Here is a 22,888-nt window from a genome sequence, read left to right as displayed (position 1 = left end):
GGGTCCACTTTTTGGCATATAGCTCGAGACCCTAGTCACCCAAGGGTATGAAAATTACCCTCTACTAAAGCACTCATCAACAGCTTTAATCTGATATCAATGTTCTATAAACAGATTCTAGGGGTACCCGGGTCCACTTTTTGGCCTATATCTCGAGACCCTAGTTACCCAGGGATATGAAAATTACCCTCTAATAAAGCACTCATCAACAGCTTTCATTTGATATCCACATTCTATAAACAAATTCTAGGGGTACCGGGGTCCACGTTTTGGCCTATATCTCGAGACCCTAGTTACCCAGGGGTATGAGAATTACCCTCTACTAAAGCACTCATCAACAGCTTTAATCTGATATCAATATTCTATAAACAGATTCTAGGGGTACCCGAGTCCACTTTTTGGCCTATAGCTCGAGACCCTAGTCACCCAGGGGTATGAAAATCACCCCCTACTAAAGCACTCGTCAACAGCTTTCATCTGATAGCCATATTCTATACACACATTCTAGGGGTACCCAGGTCCACGTTTTGGCCTATATCTCGAGACCCGAGTCACCCAGGGGTATGAAAATTACCCTCTACTAAAGCACTCATCAAGAGCTTTCATTTGATATGCATATTCTAGGGGTACCCATGTCCACGTTTTGGCCTATATCTCGGAACCCTAGTCACCCAGGGGTATGAAAATTACCCTCTACTAAAGCACTCACCAACAGCTTTTATTTGATATCCATATTCTATAAACACACCCTATTGGTACCCGGGTCCACGCTTTGGCCTATATCTCGAGACCCTAGTCACCCAGGGGTATGAAAATTACCCTTTACTAAAGCACTCATCAACAGCTTTTATTTGATATCCATATTCTATAAACACACCCTAGGGGTACCCGGGTCCACGTTTTGGCCTATATCTCGAGACCCTAGTCACCCAGGGGTATGAAAATTACCCTCTACTAAAGCACTCATCAACAGCTTTCATATGATATCCATATTCTATAAACACACTCTAGGGGTACCCGGGTCCACGTTTTGGCCTATATCTCGAGGAAATATGCTGTTTTGAGTATTTTCCCGGCAATTATTAGAATTTTTCTCACCTTTTAAACCTTCCCTAGACCTCCACGAATAATTCAAGACCAAGATAAGATAAATCCGTTCAGCCGTTCTCGAGTTTTAGCGAGACTAACGAACAGCAATTCATTTTTATATATATAGATTTTAAATATCGAATGAATCTTTTCATTCATTCATTTGATCTGCTCTTTAGCAAGCCCGAGGCCAGAACCGATGTTTTTAAACGGTTTTATTTAGCTTGACTCGGTGTAGCGAGCGAGCTGCTAGCTAGAAACATGGAATATAGTACAGAACCGGATGACAATGCAAAAACAAGAGGAAAAATTCCCGCTAGGTGGCGAAAGGATCGAGATATTTCAAAAAAATCCGATTTGGCTCATATTTGGAAGAAATATCACATACATCCCGGTAGAAGTGACATCAAAATATTTCGGAGTTGGAGTAGGGACAAGCAGACGTGGCGCTGAGTCGAGTAAAGTCTTTGGAAGGAATATGTATTGAGGAGTTCGAATGTAACCAATTGTCAGGAAAGAGTGCTTATAATAATGAGTCACTAAATGAACTAAATAGAATGAGAAATAATAGGCAATTAAATAAATACTAAAAACTTGAAAATAAAATAACTAAACAAATTTTTAAGTTAAACGGTTTTATTGAACACAATACTTACATTAAGTAATATTAATACTAAACGCTAGAAAATAATTAGGTAGGTCCTAAGTAGGTACTAATTATTACACTCCTCATCAATCTAGGGCGTTGATCAGACAAATAAATAAAAATGTGAAGCGTAGCATAACCTGATTAAGATTCAGTTGGTCTTACTTATACATACATAAAACTATCATTTATAAAGATATGAGCAGTTTAGTATCAATTACACAGGTCAACAAAAAAAAAAATTTTTTTTTGTACATGGGTTTTGCCCTATATATTCGGATTCTATGTTCAATTATATAAAAAAAAAGCACTTACGATTCAAAAATATTTGGTTTTGTAGAATGCGATTTGAAAATTTTGCATTTTTGCACCAATAAGGTCCTTTCGCGCTATTTCGGTCGATAGAGGGCGGCGGGTAGCTACCTGATGCACCGATGCATCGAAAAAAGATCTACTTAAAGCACAACATACTCATCTTAAAAAAAAAAAATGTGGCTGAGAAACAGTAAAAAGGAGATAAAAGGTCCCAGATACACATGATTTTAGGTAGATTTGGCAATTCGTTAAGTACATATTAAGAAACTTATAGAAACTTTTACTGATGTATTGGCAGGCCTAGCAATAGAGCATGCCAGCCATCTGATAGCGTTTTTGTAAGTAAAATTTTTTTTAAGAAGCTGTAGTTTCTTGGGTCACTCGTTGTGGGCGACACATGTTTCATGTAACTCTTGCATAAGCATTCTGGAGCGTAAGTTTATTTTCTCTTTTTTATTGCACTAACTCTTTCATATATATATAAATATATCTACATATATATAATTGCATAATAACTGAAATTGTAATGAAATGCTTTACGTTTTATTATAGTTTGGTACCAGGGTGAGAAAAGAGCCATGAAGTTCGCAGTGCCGAGGATTTGGAGGGAACCGAGTAATCATGACACTGATTGCTATTTTTTTATAGTGAAACCACTGAAAGGGAAACGTTAAAGGAAAACAGTATATCCGAAACTACCATCGACATCCGCTCCAGTACCACATTCGGAACAAAATCCTGCACCTGATCCACCTGTGTTGGAAAAGCAACTATTCCCTCAAGGCAGCTTTCAAACACCGAGTTCATCTGCATCCGTACATTCCGAATTTGTTCCTCAATTTGAACCAGGAATACCATATCTCATCAACTTTGAAGATCTCAATGACTTAATAAGAGACTTAAATCTATCAAAAGGCAAAGCAGAGTTATTAGCATCGCGGCTTAAACAACGAAATTTACTTACTTCTGATGTTCGAATAGCTCGGCAAAGAAAGCGTCATGAAGAAATTTCTTGTTTCTACAGTAAGGAAAATGGACTCTGTTTTTGCTATGACGTGAAAGGTTTATTTGAAGCAATTGGTATTCCGTGTAATACAAATGAATGGCACCTCTTTATCGACAGCTCAACAAAAAGTCTAAAAGCAGTTCTACTACACAATGGGAACAAATTTCCATCTATTCCACTGGCACATTCCATACATCTCAAAGAAAATTATGACAGTATTAAAATGCTATTAACTGCAATTAAATATACGGAATACAAATGGGAAGTTATTGGAGACTTCAAGATGGTTTGTTTTTTTTTTTACTGGAATGCAAGGTGGATATATCAAACACTCCTGTTATCTTTGCCTTTGGGATAGCAGAAATGATGCCGCCCACTATCGCCAAAAACATTGGCCTGAACGTACTGAGTATGGAGTGGGAAGATTTAATATTAAACATGAAGCAATTATCGATCCTAAAAATATATTGATGCCGCCATTGCATATTAAATTGGGCCTTATTAAACAATTTGTGAAGGCTCTTAATATTGAGTCTAAAGCTTTCAAATATTTGTAGACTTTTTTTCCAAAGCTGTCAGAGGCGAAAATTAAAGCTGGAGTCTTTTTTGGCCCTCAAATAAAAAAAATTATGAACTGCGATATTTTCCCGGACCTACTTAGCAATGAGGAGAAACTAGCATGGAACAGTTTTAAGGCAGTAGTTCATGGCTTTCTTGGAAATCATAGGGATGAAAATTATGATGAGCTGATAACTGGCATGATTACGAATTTTCCGCCATCGTATGTAGAATGTCGCTAAAGATGCACATGTTACATTCACATCTGGATAAATTCAAAGATAATATGGGAGCTTATTCAGAAGAACATGGGGAGCGATTCCATCAAGATATAATGGAGTTTGAGAAACGCTACCAAGGCCAGTATACGGAAAGCATGATGGGGGACTATATTTGGACGTTAATAAGAGAAAATGTTACCGAATATGGCAGGAAAAGTAGGAAAAAGCATTTTTAAACATTTAAACTGTATTCTAAAACTAAACTTATAAGAATAAATCTTAAACTGATTTTTACTATACTAGAATAAATCAAATCTATGTCAAATTTTGATGATTTTTCATGTTTTTCGTTTTTCTCATTTTTTTCGAACAAATCCAAATCAAAAACTCTTTTATGTTCATATTCTTATTTCTGGGTGCAAAAGCAATAAAAACAAGTAAGGAAGGTTAAGTTCGGGTGTAACCGAACATTACATACTCAGTTGAGAGCTATGGTGACAACATAAGGGAAAATAACCATGTAGGAAAATGAACCGAGGGAAACCCTGGAATGTGTTTGTTTGACATGTGTATCAAATGAAAGGCATTAAAGAGTATTTTATGAGGGAGTGGGCCTTAGTTCTATAGGTGGACGCCATTTAGGGATATAGCCATAAAGGTGGATCAGTGTTGACTCTAGAATGCGTTTGTACGATATGGGTATCAAATGAAAGGTGTTAATGAGTATTTTAAAAGGGAGTAATCCTTAGTTCCATAGGTGGACGCCGTTTCGAGATATCGCCATAAAGGTGGAGCAGGGGTGACTCTAGAATTCGTTTGTGTAATATGGGTATCAAACGAAAGGAGTTAATGAGTATTTTAAAAGGGAGTGGGCCTTAGTTCTATAGGTGGACGCCTTTTCGAGGTATCGCAATAAAGGTGGACCAGGGGTGACTCTAGACTTTGTTTGTACGATATGGGTATCAAATGAAAGGCGTTAATGAGTATTTTTAAAAGGGCGTGGGGCTTAGTTCTATAGGTGGACGCCTTTCCGAGATATCGCCATAAAGGTGGACCAGGGGTGACTTTAGAATGAGTTTGTACGATATGGGTATCAAATGAAAGGTGTTAATGAGTATTTGAAAAGGGCGTGGGGCTTAGTTCTATAGGTGGACGCCTTTTCGAGATATCGCCATAAAGGTGGACCAGGGGTGACTCTAGAATGAGTTTGTACGATATGGGTATCAAATTAAAGGCATTAATGAGAGTTTTAAAAGGGAGTGGTGGTAGTTGTATATATGAAGGCGTTTTCCAGATATCGACCAAAATGTGGACCAGGTTGACCCAGAACATTATCTGTTGGATACCGCTAATTTATTTATATATGTAATACCTGCCAAGATTTTAAGGGTTTTTTATTTCGCCCTGCAGAACTTTTTCATTTTCTTCTACATAATATGGTAGGTGTCACAACCATTTTATAAAGTTTTTTCTAAAGTTATATTTCGCGTCAATAAAACAATCCAATTACCTTACCATGTTTCATCCCTTTTTTCGTATTTGGTATAGAATTATGGCATTTTTTTCATTTTTCGTAATTTTCGATATCGAAAAAGTGGGCGTGGTCATAATCGGATTTCGTTCATTTTTCATACCAAGATAAAGTGAGTTCAAGTAAGCACGTGAACTAAGTTCATTAAAGATATGTCGATTTTTGCTCAAGTTATCGGGTTAACGGCCATGCGGAAGGACAGACGGACGACTGTGTATAAAAACGGGGCGTGGCATCAACCGATTTTGCACATTTTCACAGAAAACAGTTAACGTCATAAAATCTATGCCCCTACCAAATTTCAAAAGGATTGGTTAATTTTTGTTCGACTTATGGCGTTAAAAGTATCCTAGACAAATTAAATGAAAAAGGGCGGAGCCACCCCCATTTTGAAATTTTCTTTTATTTTTGTATTTTGTTGCACCATATCATTACTGGAGTTGAATGTTGACATAATTTACTTATATACTGTAAAGATATTAAATTTTTTGTTAAAATTTTACTTAAAAAAAATTTTTTTTTAAAAGTGGGCGTGGTCCTTTCCGATTTTGCTAATTTTTATTAAGCGTACATATAGTAATAGGAGTAACGTTCCTGCCAAATTTCATCATGATATCTTCAACGACTGCCAAATTACAGCTTGCAAAAGTTTTAAATTACGCTCTTTTAAAAGTGGGCGGTGCCACGCCCATTGTCCAAAATTTTACCAATTTTCTATTCTGCGTCATAAGTTCAACTCATCTACCAAGTTTCGTCGCTTTATCTGTCTTTTGTAATGAATTATCGCACTTTTTCGGTTTTTCGAAATTTTCGATATCGAAAAAGTGGGCGTGGTTATGGTCCGATATCGTTCATTTTAAATAGCGATCTGAGATGAGCACTCAGGAACCCACATACCAAATCTCATCAAGATACCTCAAAATTTACTCAAGTTATCGTGTTAACGGACGGACGGACGGACATGGCTCAATCACATTTTTTTCGATCCTGATTATTTTGATATATTGAAGTCTATATCTATCTCGATTCCTTTATATATGTACAACCAACCGTTATCCAATCAAACTTAATATACTCTGTGAGCTCTGCTCAACTGAGTATAAAAATATACGCACGACCCATGTACAAAAATGTTGTTGACCAGTGTTATTTGTCTGATCAACGCCCTAAATTGATGAGGAGTGTGATAATTTGTACCTACTTAGGACCTACCTAGAAAATAATTAGCTTTTAGTATTATTATTACTTAATGTAAGCATCGTTTTCAATAAAACCGTTTAACTTAACACTTTTTTTTTAATTATTTTTTTTTTGTAGTACATTTACTATACAAAAGAACAATTTTTGGACATCGAACAAACCTATATAAGACAAAATGTTGAGCGTGACTAAAATGGGATAAATTGTGTTTCATGTAAATAATGCAAATATTCAATTTAAATGCCTTTGTTACATATTATGCAAAGCGCATGCATGATATGCAAAAGGTTTTGGTTCGCAACCCACTGAGTCTTACTAATTCATATGGCCAATATGTCAGTACTACCCCCCAAACCCTTTTGGAGATTTTACGCCGTTATAACAATAAAAACAACATCCAGAAGATTAGTGAAAATGAATTTGTATCTGTATTGTTTAACAACATAATTTGGGTTGAACAGTCCTTCTCAAACATCCACTATTGGAAATGTCTTCGACAGGTACTGTTAATGAACTGCTCGCTGTACTTACTATAGTAGTTGATGAAAGAGAAGTAGAACTAGGTTTCTCTTCAGAAGTTATAAGCGTTATTTCTCCAGAAGTTACATTCCTCTGTTCTGAAGAAGACGGATGTTTATGGTCATTTAAATTTGATGTGTTTCTAGAAAATTGAAATTTTTTTAAATTTCATTGCTATTTTTGGCGAAAAACTCCCAAACGGATGATCTCTTCAATACAACGCATTAGAATATCTCTACACAATTTAACTGGTTAAAAGCACTTCCTCAGATACAAATTTGAAACCACGCTTAAAACGTTTGCCGATTAGGCTGAAGTATGCCAAGCGTTAACATTTATTTTAATAACTTTTTAATTGGGATCACTGATATATGCGCAGTAAAAATTTAAATATAATGAACGAAGCGAAAAAATAGTAATGATAGAATCATTAATATTGAAAACTAGTAATTAGAAAAATTAGTAATAAAAGAATTTCAAATGACTATCGAATGAATGCAAATGAGTGAACTATCGAATTGCTCGATAGTTTTAATTCGATAGTTCCCAAAACTAATAAAATTCAAATTAAGTTTGAAACATAGGTATCCATAATTTGAAAGTGATTGACTTTACGCTCAAGTAGTGAGAGCACAATTGCGCTACGGAGTGCAGACGCCTGGCTTAAAACTTCTGCAATTTTAGTCATATACGACATTCCATGAGAAAGTGAAACTTGGTGCGGAGATAGTTTTGCTTATTAGTGTGAATACAAATGTTGTAAAACCCATTAATCAGCGTAAAAATATAAATTTTTTTAAATGCCTTTTTTCCTAAGGTATCAAATAATTTATGATTTAGCACTCGCGAATAAGAACAAGTAAGGAAGGCTAAGTTCGGGTGTAACCGAACATTACATACTCAGTTGAGAGCTAAGGAGACAAAATAAGGGGAAATCACCATGTAGGAAAATGAACCTAGGGTAACCCTGGAATGTGGTTGTATGACATGTGTATCAAATGGAAGGTATTAAAGAGTATTTTAAGAGAGAGTAGGCCATAGTTCTATGGATGGACGCCATTTAGGGATATCGCCATAAAGGTGGACCAGGGATGACTCTAGAATGGGTTTGTACGATATGGGTATCAAATGAAAGGTGGTAATAAGTATTTTAAAAGGGAGTGATCTTTAGTTCTATAGGTGGACGCCTTTTCGAGATATCACCATAAAGGTGGACCAGGGGTGGCTCTAGAATGTGCTTGTACGATATCGGCATCAAATGAAAGGTGTTAATGAGTATTTTAAAAGCGAGTGGGCCTTCGGTGTATAGGTGGACGCCTTTTCGAGGTATCGCCATAAAGGTGGACCAAGGGTGACTCTAGAATGTTTGTACGATATGGGTATCAAACGAAAGGTTTTACTGAGCATTTTAAGAGGGAGTGGGCCTTAGGTCTATAGGTGGACGCCTTTTCGAGATATCGCCATTAAGGTGGGCCAGGGGTGACTTTAGAATGTGTTTGTACGTTATGGGTATCAAATTAAAGGTATTAATGAGGGTTTTAAAAGCGAGTGGCCCTTAGATGTATATGTGAAGGCGTTTTCGTGATATCGACCAAAATATGGACCAGGGTGATCCAGAACATCATCTGTCGGGTATCGCTAATTTATTTATATATGCAATACCACGAACAATATTCCTGCTAAGATTCCAAGGGCTGTTGATTTCGCCCTGTAGAACTTTTTCATTTTCTTCTACTTAATATGGTAGGTGTCACACCCATTTTACAAATTTTTTTCTAAAGTTATATTTTGCGTTAATAAGCCAATCAAATTACCATTTTTCATCCCTTTTTTCGTATTTGGTATAGAAGTATGGCATTTTTCGTAATTTTCGATCTCGAAAAAGTGGGCGCGGTTATAGTCGGATTTCGGCCATTTTTTATACCAAGATAAAGCGAGTTCAGATAAGTACGTGGACTAAGTTTAGTAAATATATATGGGTTTTTGCTCAAGTTATCGTATTAACGGCCGAGCGGAAGGACAGACGGTGGACTGTGTATAAAAACTGGGTGTAGCTTCAACCGATTTCGCCCATTTTCACAGAAAACAGTTACCGTCATAGAATCTATGCCGCTACCAAATTTAAAAAGGATTGGTAAATTTTTGTTCGACTTATGGCATTAAAACTATTCTAGACAAACTAAATGAAAATGGGAGGAGCCACGCCCATTTTGAAATTACATATATCATTACTGGAGTTGAATGTTGATGACATAATTTACTTATATACAGTAAAGATATTAAATTTTTTGTTAAAATTTGACTTTAAAATTTTTTTTTTTTAAAAAGTGGGCATCTTCTTCATCCGATTTTGCTAATTTTTATTTAGCACATATATAGTAATAGTAGTAACGTTCCTGCCAAATTTCATCATGATATCTTCAACGACTGCCAAATTACAGCTTGCAAAACTTTTAAATTAACTTCTTTTAAAAGTGGGCGGTGCCACACCCATTGTCCAAAATCTTACTAATTTTCTATTCTGCGTCATAAGATCAACCCACCTACCAAGTTTCGTCGCTTTGTCCTTCTTTGGAAATGAATTATCGCAATTTTTCGGTTTTTCGAAATTTTCGATATCGAAAAAGTGGGCGTGGTGATAGTCCGATATCGTTCATTTTAAATAGCGATCTGAGATGAGTGCCCAGGAACCTACATACCAAATTTCATCAAGATACCTCAAAATTTACTCAAGTTATCGTGTTAACGTACAGACGGACGGACGGACGGACATGGCTCAATCAAATTTTTTTTCGATACTGATGATTTTGATATATGGAAGTCTATATCTATCTCGATTCCTTTATACCTGTAAAACCAACCGTTATCCAATCAAAGTTAATATACTCTGTGAGCTCTGCTCAACTGAGTATAAAAATATCTATCAGAACTCAACTTTATTTAATGCAGCGAAGCTCTATACTCTTCTTATTAGGTTAGGTTGGGTCTAACTGGCCCGTCCATGAGGACCTCACATAGACTGAATGAGTACATAGTATTAACAGAAGTTTGTTTCACGACCAAACTGAAAACCCTTATCAAAAACCTGGACCTATGTTATAAAATAACTCCGTCCTCTTGGGAAATACTAGGAGCTTTCTTTTACCTATGCCACTTGCTCCTTCTAGATCTGACAGTTGTATCACAGCTTATAGCTGAAGTCTTAGCCTGGAAAGCACAGGGCACGATTACAAAACGTGTTGGATCGTCTCTTCCTCCAATTCGTACTTCCAAAATCTGCTATCACTGACCAGGCCTAATTTAAAACCTTGCGACGCCAGAAGGCAATGTCCAGTCAGAATATCCATCATTAGTTTCCAGTCCTCTCTTTTTAATGATTGGAGCAACTTTGTTAGTCTAAGATTGTAGGACCTTTACATGATATTCGACACTATACAGCCCCGTGATTGGGTTCACGCAACCGTCTAGAAGGACTCATAGATATTTTGTACAAAGTTTCTCCTACAGGATCACTCACCTAGCTTAAGCCTAGTTCGATTTGTAACCTTATACCTCTTGGTAAACAGATCATATCCTTCTTCTCCGCGTTGGCGGGCAAGCCGACATTGAATGACCAGGTATGTATATCCCGAAGCGCCGTTCCATCTAAGAGTTAATTTCTGGAAGGCATTTTCTACTTATGATAACTATAACGTATTCTGCGTACGCCGGTCCCTCGTCGAACCGCCTTTGGGTTTGTATTTATGTATGTACCATTCTGGACTCTACTTGCGCTCAATGTTATGGTAGATAATATGGTTGTCTTATTTACATTTTGGGGATTTCAAGTTTACGATTTTGTGACGTTGCTCCAAAAAACTCTCGGGGACTGCATCTTGTGGTTTTTGATTTTGAGACTTTGAATTTGGGTAATATGTAATTGGGGTTTTTAAGCTGAAAATTTTGTGTTTGGTGGTCAGTGGTGCTCCCGTCTCTGTTTGCAATTGTTAAGTTGGGATATACCGTGTTGTGTTGTCTTTCGCCCCTCTCAGCTTAAGTTTTGTCCAATTCGGGAGCCTATGCTCCCTACTCCGTAGTTTCAGCGTTGGAGGTTAGCCCTATGTTAGACGTATAAACTTCTCGATACGCTGGATCTGAGAGAGCGCTAACTGCAGACAGGCGTTTGCAAATTCCGATTACCGAAACGTTATCTCTTTACGCTGTGAGAAAGAAGTGTCCTCAGTTAAACCATCTAAGCAATCGGTTAATGATCAACGATTTAGTGGCGTCATATTGACCGCATTGGAAAGAAATCCTCCTACAGCTCAGCTTTCATTCAATCAAATTTACTAAACATTCGGGAAGACAAATTAATATATTTTGGTATTCCGACTCTGTATTCTTGACCATGCTATCCATGCTTGTCCTTGGTGTAAGCGGATTGTGCTAAAGATAATAACTTTTCGTTCATATTAGACTTTATATAAATATGCGTATGTTCTCATATCATTTGAGTAGCAAATATATTAAACTAATGATCCTACAATTTTATAGGGTGCAGATTAGTGATTTTTCCAGCCTTAAGTATGATGACTACTCCAACGTGCGAAACGATGTTCAGTTTTAGCAATAGTTTTAGCCATTTTTAAATCGAAGCTTTGTGGCAAAGTAGGGGATACCACATGCGGAACCAGAGAGTTAGACTCAGAAAAGGTTTCTACAGTCCATTTAGTTTTGGTATCTGTCATTAACCTGGTATTGTTGGCTACGTATTTCGTGTGTAGATCTTTTTTTCCCAGCCCTTCAGTATTATTTCCCGTTATCAGTTCTTAGGCTATATTTCGTCCGGGTAGGGCTTTCCTCAACCTCGTTGATTATCTGGAAGATTCCATGTCCGTACAGAGATTTTTTATACAACTCTCTTTGCCCTGCTGGTTTCACACTTATAGATAATCAATAGATCTCTACACTCGTCGCAGCATACGCCTCAACTTCCGATGTGTTGTTTGCATCTTCTGAGAAGGCAGTCATAGGCGTATTTGATACAATGTTATATTTTCTAATTCCTAGACAAAGGTAGCCTCGGGTATTGGGTACATATTCGTTGTCCGATGGTGTCTTAAAGTTTCCTCCCTCTCTGAAGCTGATATGCCTGGTTTGAATAGCATGACCTCTCAGGTATATCTGAATTTTCCTGGAATGATTTTCCGTCATCTCCTGTCAATTTTGCTTTGGAGAAAAACCGTTTCCGCACTAACGGGTCCTGTTTATATATTTGTATGTGACTTGATGTTGGCTCAACGTATGTAGGAAGTCTGCCTTAAGAATTGTTTATGTATATGAACGAGTTAAACATAGTTTATTATTTGGTTAATCTTTCGGTCACTTAAATTTTTACTTTTTATTTATAGTACAAAATAGATCCAGAGTTTTCCGTAAAAAAGAGAAGTGGACATAATGCATCAACCACGCTACAGCCCAGCACCATCACCACAACAATTGGGTATGCGCCCACCAACACAGTTGCCGCCACCTCGTCCACAAACTTTTGCAAACGTGAGTATATAAGTTTTGACATCCTTTAGTGTTACAAGAAGTTTGAAAAACGACCAAACTGAAAAGCCCTATCATAAACTAGGAGTTATGTTATAAAATTACTCCCTCCTTCGGTACTTGCTACTGTTTCTAGATATGATAGCTGTTTCACCCCATGCGAGCGGAGGATATGATCACAGCACGTGCTCAATCGCTTTCACCCCTCCATCACTTACTTCATACATCTGCTTGCACTGGCGAGGCCTAATTCAAAACCAAGTGATGCTAGACGGCAGTGTCCAGTCAGAACGCCCATCATAACCCTACAGTCCTCTCTTTTTGATCACAACAGTAACTTTGATAGTCTTAGTTCGTAAGATCGGCACATGATCTCTGACAATTTGCAGCTCCGCGCTTGATTCCACGCCTTTCCTGCCTGGTCGATAGTATGCAACTCCGCGTTCCTTTAATCTTGCCCAATTTGATTTGGGCGTCTGTGGCACAAGCTTCGAGCATACGCCCTTTTTAGCTAGCTTATCCGCTTTTTCATTTCCATGTAATCCCATATACTTAGGGTTGATCCCATATTGATGTATATTTCTTCCTATAGCAATTTTCGGTGTTTTGCCATGTGAGATTAATTAATTGCCGCTTGTATATCAATATAAGCGGCTTTCCTCTAGTGTTCTACTACTTTAGTTACGGCTTTTACTGCCGCCTGAAAAATACCACAGCGGCCTGGCAGCTTACAGAATCTGTTTATTTCTTCACAGTATATCGTTCACCTTACCCCGTAAATTACTTTGGATTCATCGATGTCCACGTGCATCGCTTCGTCTGCCATTCAAGCGCTCTTGCGCCAACTTTCCATCTGAATTGTGCCCCATCGATGCGCAGCTACGGGAACACGTAGTGTTTTCTTGTCCAACAGGGAATAGGTAGTCAGTTCGTATGTACTCAAGTTGTACCGAGGCATTAGGTATCGTTACAGTTGCTAGTTTTATGTACCTCGCCACCATGTCTACAGGTAGGGTGTGGAAAATGATATACAGTGCAGCCTTTGGGTTTTTTTTCAAGGCTCTAGTTATGTTAAGCCTTAATAGCCCTCATACCCCGTCTACCTTTTTGAGGTAAGTTATTTTTTGTGTGTCTGTCCACTAAACAAGGTCCCATAGTTTGGGATAGTTTTAGCAATCGCTGTAAATATCCAGTACACCCCAGAATTCTTACAAATGCATAAAGTGCCTCCGACGCCTTCTTCTCCTCCTCACGTTGAGCTTCCACGAAAACTTACTTACTTCTCCATTAGGATGACCTCTCCTAGCTTAGGCTTAGTACAATTCGGGATCTTATGCCTCTGAGTAAACAAGACCACAGCCGTATTCAGCGTGTTGGCACTCAACACGACATTAGATGCCAAGGTATATATTCCTCGAAGCACTCGGTCCATAAAATAGCTAACTGATGAAATGAATTTTCCACTTATGACCACTGTACCATTCTTTGCGCACGCCTTAAGTTTACGGGTTCCTTCTTACAACCGTCTGAGCAGTTGGTTGATAACCAGCGTCCAAAGTAAAAGTGAGAACACAACGCGGTGTGCCGTTTTCCTCTAAACTGTTGGTCCTATAAGTCCCTATTGCGATGTAATCTTCCTGCAATGTAGCATGCAGCCGATCCATCTAACTATGTGCTGTGTGTACGTCAATGCAATTAAGACAATCCATGATCAGCCCGTTTAGAGACGTTGTTGGAAGTCTCAGAAATATTTAACAATATTCTGAGGCGTAGACCTAATATTCCAAAGCCATCTCTACGCAGTTATCTATCTACTTGACTGGGCTAACTTACGTCCATACAAAGATTTCAATCAGCATGTTTGTAGCGCAAAAATAAGGACGTTTAAAAGACGGGTACCTGTGCGTATAAGTAACAATTTTTGGCTTGTTATACATACATACAAGTGAAGCTAATATATGCCGTCTTCCAGTGAGTTTTACAGCTCCGGCTCACGCTCAATTCTCACGGGAATGCTCTGGATCATGGAGAGACTTGAGAAGCAGTTGTCGTGATATTTTCGCACACGCGAAATGTGATAGGCAGATGTCGCCGCTGTTTTTCATTTAACTCATACGGCGAAAGGCTAAGCAGCGACATCTATTTTTGAAAAAGTAGGTTTATTAAAGGCAGCGTTGCCAAACTAAAAAGAAGTAATTAACAAATTATCTGGCTCACAAATTGAAACAGACTTCTATCTGGATTTATCTGGCTCAAATCGTTGTTGTTGCATTTACATGCAAAATTATTTATCTGGCTCAGGATCTTTGCCACCGGATGATGGCAATAAGCGTGCTAATAAATGAAAACAATGAACCCTATGTACTTTCTATATGAAAATTGAGATATATGTTAGAAAATCGGATCAAACTTGAAACTTTTAATAATAACTATCATATGTATATTGTAACAACTACAACTAAGTATATATGTATACATATATTAATTGCCATAGTTCGGTTAAGGGCACAAAATTCAAAGAATAAGCAGCCAAAATACACAACAACGCCAACAAAAGAAAAAAAATAATAGGGGGACTCATGAAAGCATATAAACTTATAAGATGTAAAATTATATCCATTTACACGCGCTGTTATATGAACGCACCCAGTAATACTCTTGATAAACTTGATTGTTTATCAGCTGTATTATTGCCAAACAAAATTTTTTTGATTGTCATATAAATTAAAAAATGCCAAGATTAAGTGAAAAATCAAAACTAAAACTTGCTGATGTTGGAGATTTCTGATGAAAATGCCTGCTGTAATGTCTGCAAGATTGCATTCCTTTGAGTTTACCGCGTTTACACAATGAAATGTGCGCGTAAATTCACACAAATTGTGTAAATGATTTGTCATACAAAATTTGACAGCTCGTTTACGCACTAGATAAATTTATACGTTTACACACTTTATAAGGCATTATTTATACGGTTACATGAATCCCCCTAATAATTTATGCAAACAAAAACAGCTCTGTTCTTAATATATACATATGTATATGTATATGTATATGTATGCACTGCACATGCATATATATGTATGCATATGAACGCCTTTACAATAACGGACAATAGGATTAAATGCTAAACAATAAAGGAATTTAAACTAAGCAAAGTTTTTGCAGGGTAAAGGTAAAAAAGCCGGACCACCTTACTTATCCTCACAAAATTTGCATACTTACTCCTTCTTCATTATCAAATACAGCTAGCATACAACTTTGGACAACAGAAACACTTCCCTCCCCTATATTGTGTATAAGTTCTTGAATATAAACAAACTATGAGTAGTAGGGCGGGTCGATTTAAAAATCGCTCATTGCTCTGTGAAAATCGTATTCAACCGTTTTAAAAAATGAAGGTATCACTGTGACACAATTGCAGATCGTAAAATTGCTTGTGTTGTTTTTTTAAGCCACCGCAACACACAGCAGGTAGAATTGAAATTGCCCCTACCCAAAAGTTCGACCCAAAGGGGGGGACATCAGTATTCGTTTTAGAGGTATGGTTCCTTCGGCAAAGTTTCTTATTTTGATCCCTAGAATTTGATTTTCACAGAGCAGTCGGCGATTTTTTTGCCTCCACACAAATCGACCCGGCCTAATGAGTAGACTCTTGTTTTGTTCCAAATGCTTTTGCTCTCTATAAGGCGGCATGGCACATTCATTCTAATTTCACTACACACCTGTCTTCAATTTTGTGGTGTGTGTTTTGGTTTTGAAAGGTATGCGTTTAGCATAAGAAAACTTTTTAAAGGATTTTCAAAATAGCGCAATGAATAAAACAGTTAAAACGGCATGAATGTGCTGGTGGTTGCGCTGCTATTCCTTGCCTGTGGCTTAGTCAAGGTATTGTGTATGCGAAATCGACTACATGAACAAAAACACTTGAATTAGCTTTTCTTTTAAATGTAAATTAAATTATACAAATAATTAAATTATAACAAAAGGACGATTAATATTTGAAAACAACCATTCAGATGACTGCATTTTTAATGGAGCGTTATCCGACCTAATAGTACATATGGGGAAATCAGCCAAACTTTGGTTTTTTTGGAGAAAAAAATTTTTTTTTAAACATGTTATCACGCAAATATCTTTTTGTTAGGAACATTGAGGGGTAAATTGGAGCTATAGTGCATCGCCGTTACTCGTCTCACATAATGCCTCAAAAAGATATAGTCAAAAGATCGAGCAAAATATATATAGATTGAGGTAGCAATGTTAAATATATATTTATTTCAACACTTCTTTACCGATTATATCGAAATTTTAACAAAATATGGAGATATATACAGCTGTTAGCTATGTAAAATTTTTTTGATACACGACACCCGGTTTTGTAGATATCGGTAAATATATAAAACCGAATAACCGCCAAATATTTTTTATTGCAAAGTTTGCAACACATTTATTTAAAAACCTGTCTACCGATTCTTTTTAAACTTTAAAAACATATAGATATGTGAACGAAGTATGTTTAGGTAAAGAAGTTTTAATACCCGAGACCCGGTTTAGGAGATATTGATAAAAATATAAACCCGGAAAACCTTAAATTTTTTTTACTTATTTAAACACTTCTTAACCGATTGTGTTGAAATTTTATCAGGATGCACATATCTATGTGGGGTATATTTACGTAAAATTTTGTTGGTACCCGAAACCCGGTTTTAGAGAAATCGGCAAAAATATGAAACCGGGTACCCTTCAAATATATCATATCCGTTTGTTAATTTTTTCTCTACACCACAGTAGTATACCATCAATTGCCTCATCGTGGAATATTCACGCAAGGAAAGTTATTGATGTCTGTACATGGGGCAAATATACGAAATTTCCGAAAAAAATTGGCAATCGTCAAAAAGTGTAGACAATTTTTATTTTTTTTTTTTTAAATCTTTGTACCAAATTTGTGTTTCTTTTCATTTACTTTTAATTAAAACCTGGTTTACAAAAAAAAAAAAAAATTTTTTTTCTGCACTTTTTGACGATTGCCAATTTTTGTCGGAAATTTCGTATATTTGCCCCATGTACAGACATCAATAACTTTCCTTGCGTGAATATTCCACCATGAGGCAATTGATGGTATACTAATGTGGTGTAGAGAAAAAATTAACAAACGGGTATGAAGAGATAAAAGTAAAATTGTAGCTGTGCCCACAAAAAAATATGCTCCTGAAAAAAATTTACGCAACCAAGTGCTTCCACTTTTCTGCCTCTACCTTCAAAACTGAAAGGGGCACATCGAATTTGAAGCCCCAGGTATTTTAAATCCCTGATAGGCTTTTATCGTGCATAATCCAAATTTCAATACTCAGTTGCCTCAAAAAGCTATAAGCAAAAAACTGTCAATATTGAAAATGACAAAAAAAAGTATCGCTACTTTGACTGATGATAGTTTTGAGTATTGGAGGGGTACATTAATTGTGCTCATACTTTTAGAATCTCCGTCTCAAAACAACAGTTTCAGTTCAAATTCCATAGCGTTTCAGCGATGCCTCAAAATTTTATCGTAAAGAAAATCAAGGGTATCGCTTGAAAAAGTGTAAAAATCGACGTTTTTTACGTTTCGAAGTTCTGCAAAAACTTACTATTAACTTTCTTGATTTTTAAAATCATCAGACCGGATAGTCAAAAGGTCAAACTTAATGTCCTTGTACTTTTTTCTGGCCTTAAGTTTTTCCCGTGTGAATAACCCGAGTATCCAAAAAAGTAAAAGTTTTTGGGATTTGCCCATATACAAATGCATGCATGAATGATATTGTAACGAAATTTGGGGGATTCCTATTATTTTGCACCTTCAGCTAACGTTCGAATCGCTGAACTGTCGAATAGATAACTCCAATATTCAGTATTGCAAAATGGTCTTTATTTAGACTACTTTGGGGGTAGTACTTCACAATTTTACTTCACAACTAATAACGTGTTTAAATCAAACTGCGCTGCTTTTATACTCTCTGTTGCCTCGTCCGTATATTTCTCCTAAGGTCTAGGCGTTTCACCTTCTAGAACTGTTGTATCTCCTGCTTAGTAATTTAGCTATATGCGTGTGTATTTGTGAGTAACAACTTTTGCACTTAGCTGATGTCTACATATGTGTATGTGAGATAATTTCTTTGCTTTAAGCCGCTGTTTATGTGTGTGAAATAATCTTCATCGCTTTGTATGTGTACATGTGCGTAAGTGTGGCTGCTTGCTGTTTTTGTTGTTGTGATTATTTACTAACAGAATAGTGATGCTAATATTCGCCACAATATTTAATTTATGCCATTTTGCTATTTTTGCGATTATGCTATTTTCTCCATTTTTGGTCAAAAAAATGAGCTAAGTTAGTAGGCGAATTCCTATTTTTATTTGGCTGCAAGGATACCCTTATATATAGAGAAATGCAATGGTCCATGATCTGCCTCTTGTCGCTGAAGCGAAGGAGTTCTTGCAGGTGAGCTGCATCTCTACAGGATACTAAAACCAGAACTGGAGTGACGCGATTCAAGTCCCGGAGAGTCCTCAGCGAGGGTGGGAGGGTTATATCTGAGAATTGAATTGTTAGTATTCAAAAGTATGAATGAAACTAGACTGTAACATCTCATATCGAGGGACCAGGATCAAGAGGGCGTGCAGTGCTGCTGTTGAGCTCGTCGTGTGCGTAAACTTCTCTGGTTTAAAATTGAAACGCGCACTCATTGTCACGAAAACCGATATAATTCTAATATTTAAACCAATTTGGTTTGGTCATTTATGTATGTAATGGCTGCCCCAATTTGTGTGGAAAATTCAGCACAAAAATTTCGGAATAATACTCTTCAAACATAGCGTCATCAATCACAAGATCAACACACTAAGGGCACAATAGAGGTGGACGGTTGGCGCAAGGGTGCTCAAATGGCGGACGAGGCGATACATGTGTACACAGATGGTTTCAAAGTAGTGGACATAGTAGGGTCTACGGTATACTGAGCTGATCCGGATAAACAGATCCTACAGGCTGCCGGATTACTGTAGCGTTTTCCAAGCGGAAATATTAGCCGCAACCAAACCAGTAGAAACACTGGAAGATAATAGCTTAAGCCGCAACCATGTTAACTTTTATATTGACAGTCAAGCAGCAAGTAAGGCAATAATCTCGCATAGCATAGCATATAAATGCATATTAGAGTGTAAGCAGTCTCTGGACAGAATAGGGACAGGGAGAAGCATACATCTATATTGGGTCCCAGGGCATATGGGAATAGATGGGAATGAAAAACTAGATGAACTAGCTAAAAAGGGCGCATCCCCTGAAGCTTGCTCCGTAGACGTCCCAATTAGACTGGGCGAAATTAAGCGAAGGCGAGAGGTGCACATGATCGACCAAGCGGGAAAGGCGTGGGTTCAAGGGCGGGGCTGTAAAGTGTCGAATATTATGTGTAGGTCTTACAACCTTAGACTAACAAAGTTGCTTCTACCATTAAAAAGAGAGGACTGTAGACGCATGACGGATATTCTGACTAGACACTGCCATCTGGCGTCACGTGCCTTTAAATTAGGTTTGGTCAGTGATAGCAGATGTAGGAAGTGCGGGTTGGAGGAGGAAACAATCGAGTACGTTATGTGCTCGTGCCCTGCGCTTGCCAGGCTAAGACTCCAGCTATTAGAAGTGATACCAGAAGCAGCAAGTGGCTTAAGTCCTAGGAAGCTTCTAGTATTTGCCAATTCTTTAAATGAGAGAAGTAGACAAATAAATATGAAAAACGAAGAGCGAAAGAGTAAAAGTTAAAACGGACGAATGGAGAGATAGAAGGAACAGGGAGGCGAGAGATAGGAAAAGAAGAAGAAATCAGCTTCACGCGAAGCTTTAAAAGTTTACGGTGCTATCAAATTTGACCTGGTGCAAACCTACTGAGCAGTGAGACGTGTAATATTTGTGAATCAGGCTTGTACGCACTACCATGTGCTAGCTAAGTTTTCATTAAGACTATCTGTTCATTACAGACTGCAAGTGGGTGAGTTCCACCATTGTCTTGTGCCTAAGTAACTACCAATGGCTGAGCAGAAACTACGCAATCGACGCTTTCTGAGCTCTGGCCTTTACACTAATGGCTGTTCTGAATAATATGTCGTCATGTTGATTCTGGCGACATGAGGGTAAACTGTTTTCCATAAGAGAAAACATATTGCTTAGGCAAACTATCAATTAAGCATTATCCGTAGATATCTTGCCCTGAATTCTAAAGTCAAATGAGTTCAACAAATTCAGTCATTTAAAAACTTATTCCACACCAAAATTTAAGTTGTAACCAAATCGAAATAAGTCAGTCAAGTCGAAGCATTATATTTATAACGGCAATTATTACTGTAATATTTAATATTTATTATGTAATACTGATTTATGTGAAAATCTGTTTTTGTATTGACCACCAGCCTTCAATGTTTATATGAATATTGCATTGCATACTTAAAGTCGGTTTATGGGTTTTATATTACAAAACACTTCACCTTTCAATTGGCAATAAAAATAAAAATTATGTGAATAAGATTGATTGGTTTTGTAGATACGATACAAATTTTTTATTGTGCAATTATAATCACACATATACTTGTACATAGATATTAAATACAAAACCAATAAAAGGTCTTTGAATTCTTATAAAATTTAATGATTATTTTTAATCAATGAATGTTTATGATATTGACAATTTAATTATTATTGAATATTAAGACATATTTTTGAACAAACACACAACTACATATATGAGCAGAAAGATCGAAATGTCTTAGCCTCCATTTTTACCCAGATTGTGTTGTCAAAGGCGATGACCTTCAATTTATTCACAATACCACTACACCCCTACTGTGCATATTATAGAACCATTAACAGCTCTCTCGTGAGTTTTGTGAGTTCCAAGAAACCGAACATTATATACCCAGCTGTATATGAAATATATAAGGTCAACTGGCTGATCCGTGAGCACGGTACATAGACTAAATGAGTCCATAGTAATACCAGAAGTTTGTTTAACGACCAAACTGAAAAACTCGATCAAAAACCAGAACCTGCGTTACAAACTAACTCCGTCCTCTTTGCAGTTACTAGAAGCTTTCTATGAACTTTGCTACTTGTTGCTTCGAGATCTGATAGCTGTATGTTGTTTTTGTTGTTGTAGCAACAAAGACATTCCCCGAAGGTTTTGGGGGTTAAGGGATTAAGAGCATGTCATTGTAGATGACAGCGTCCAGTCAGAATATCCGTCATAAGCCTACAGCCCTCTTTTTTCAATGAAAAGAGTAACTTTGTTCGTCTAAGGTTGTAAGACCGGCATATGACCTTCGAGACTTTGCAGCCCCACGCTTGCGTCCAAACATTATCTGCTTGGTAATTCATGTGCAATTCGTCTTCTCCTAATGTCACCCAAGCTTATTGGGACGTTTACGTTACAAGCTTCGAGGGTGCTGTTTAGCTAGTTTATCCGGTTTTTCATTCCTATCTATACACATATGCTCAAGGACTCAATATAGATAAATATTCTTCCTATCTCGATTCTTTCGAGGGATTGTTTAGTCTATAACACACTTTTAGACGTTGTGCTATATGAGCTTATTTCCTAGCTGCTTGGCTGTTAATGTAAAAATTGACGCGGCTACGGCTTAACCTTTTTTCTTCCAGTGTTTCTATTGCTTTGGTTACGGCTACTAATCACTACAGTGATCTGGCGGCTTGTGGGATCTGTTTATTTCTAGATCAGCACATTATAGTGCAAGCCCTATTCCTTCCATTACTTTGGATTCATCGTTGTACACGTATTTTGCCTCTTTTGGCATTTAGGCACCCTTGCGCCATTCACCTATTTAGTGGCTCTAAGAGCCCCTTTCAAAGGGATAAGTTAGTCTGTTCGTCTTGTAATTGATGACACTATACCACTATGGCCGTATGTTCTGCCCAAAGCTGCCCCGAGGCATTGACCTCAGTTGCAGTTGTTAGCGCTATATTCTTGGCCACCAGGTCTACAGTTGATATGTGCGAAATGGCATACAATGCTGCTGTCGGGATAATTTTCAGGGACCCCGTTATGCTCATCATTGGTAAAATGCATACCTCAATGAAAGTAAAGTGATTTTTATTGCAAATATTTTTTGGCAAAATTTTTATTTTCAGGACAGCAAAATATTTCGAGAGAACCGTACAAAATTTAATTTAAACAGGCTATTATGGAAATAATACAAGTTTTCGGCTTTTTTATTTAACTTCTTCGGGATTC

At 37.3% G+C, this 22,888-nt stretch overlaps 1 long non-coding RNA gene across 1 annotated transcript in view; it reads left to right on the top strand.

The window, feature by feature from the left end:
* LOC137252638 (uncharacterized) overlaps positions 1–22,888 on the top strand; it is a 590,797-nt gene that overhangs the window by 7,010 nt on the left and 560,899 nt on the right. The window contains exon 2 of the long non-coding RNA XR_010953641.1: positions 12,476–12,620. This is a non-coding gene — a long non-coding RNA (uncharacterized lncRNA). The remainder of the gene's footprint in view (positions 1–12,475; positions 12,621–22,888) is intronic.

Source organism: Eurosta solidaginis, chromosome 5 (genome assembly GCF_040869045.1).
Source record: "Eurosta solidaginis isolate ZX-2024a chromosome 5, ASM4086904v1, whole genome shotgun sequence".
Taxonomy (NCBI): Eukaryota; Metazoa; Arthropoda; class Insecta; order Diptera; family Tephritidae; genus Eurosta; species Eurosta solidaginis.
The sequence above is the reverse complement of the archived record's forward strand: the minus strand, read 5'-3'. Positions and strand labels throughout refer to the sequence as shown.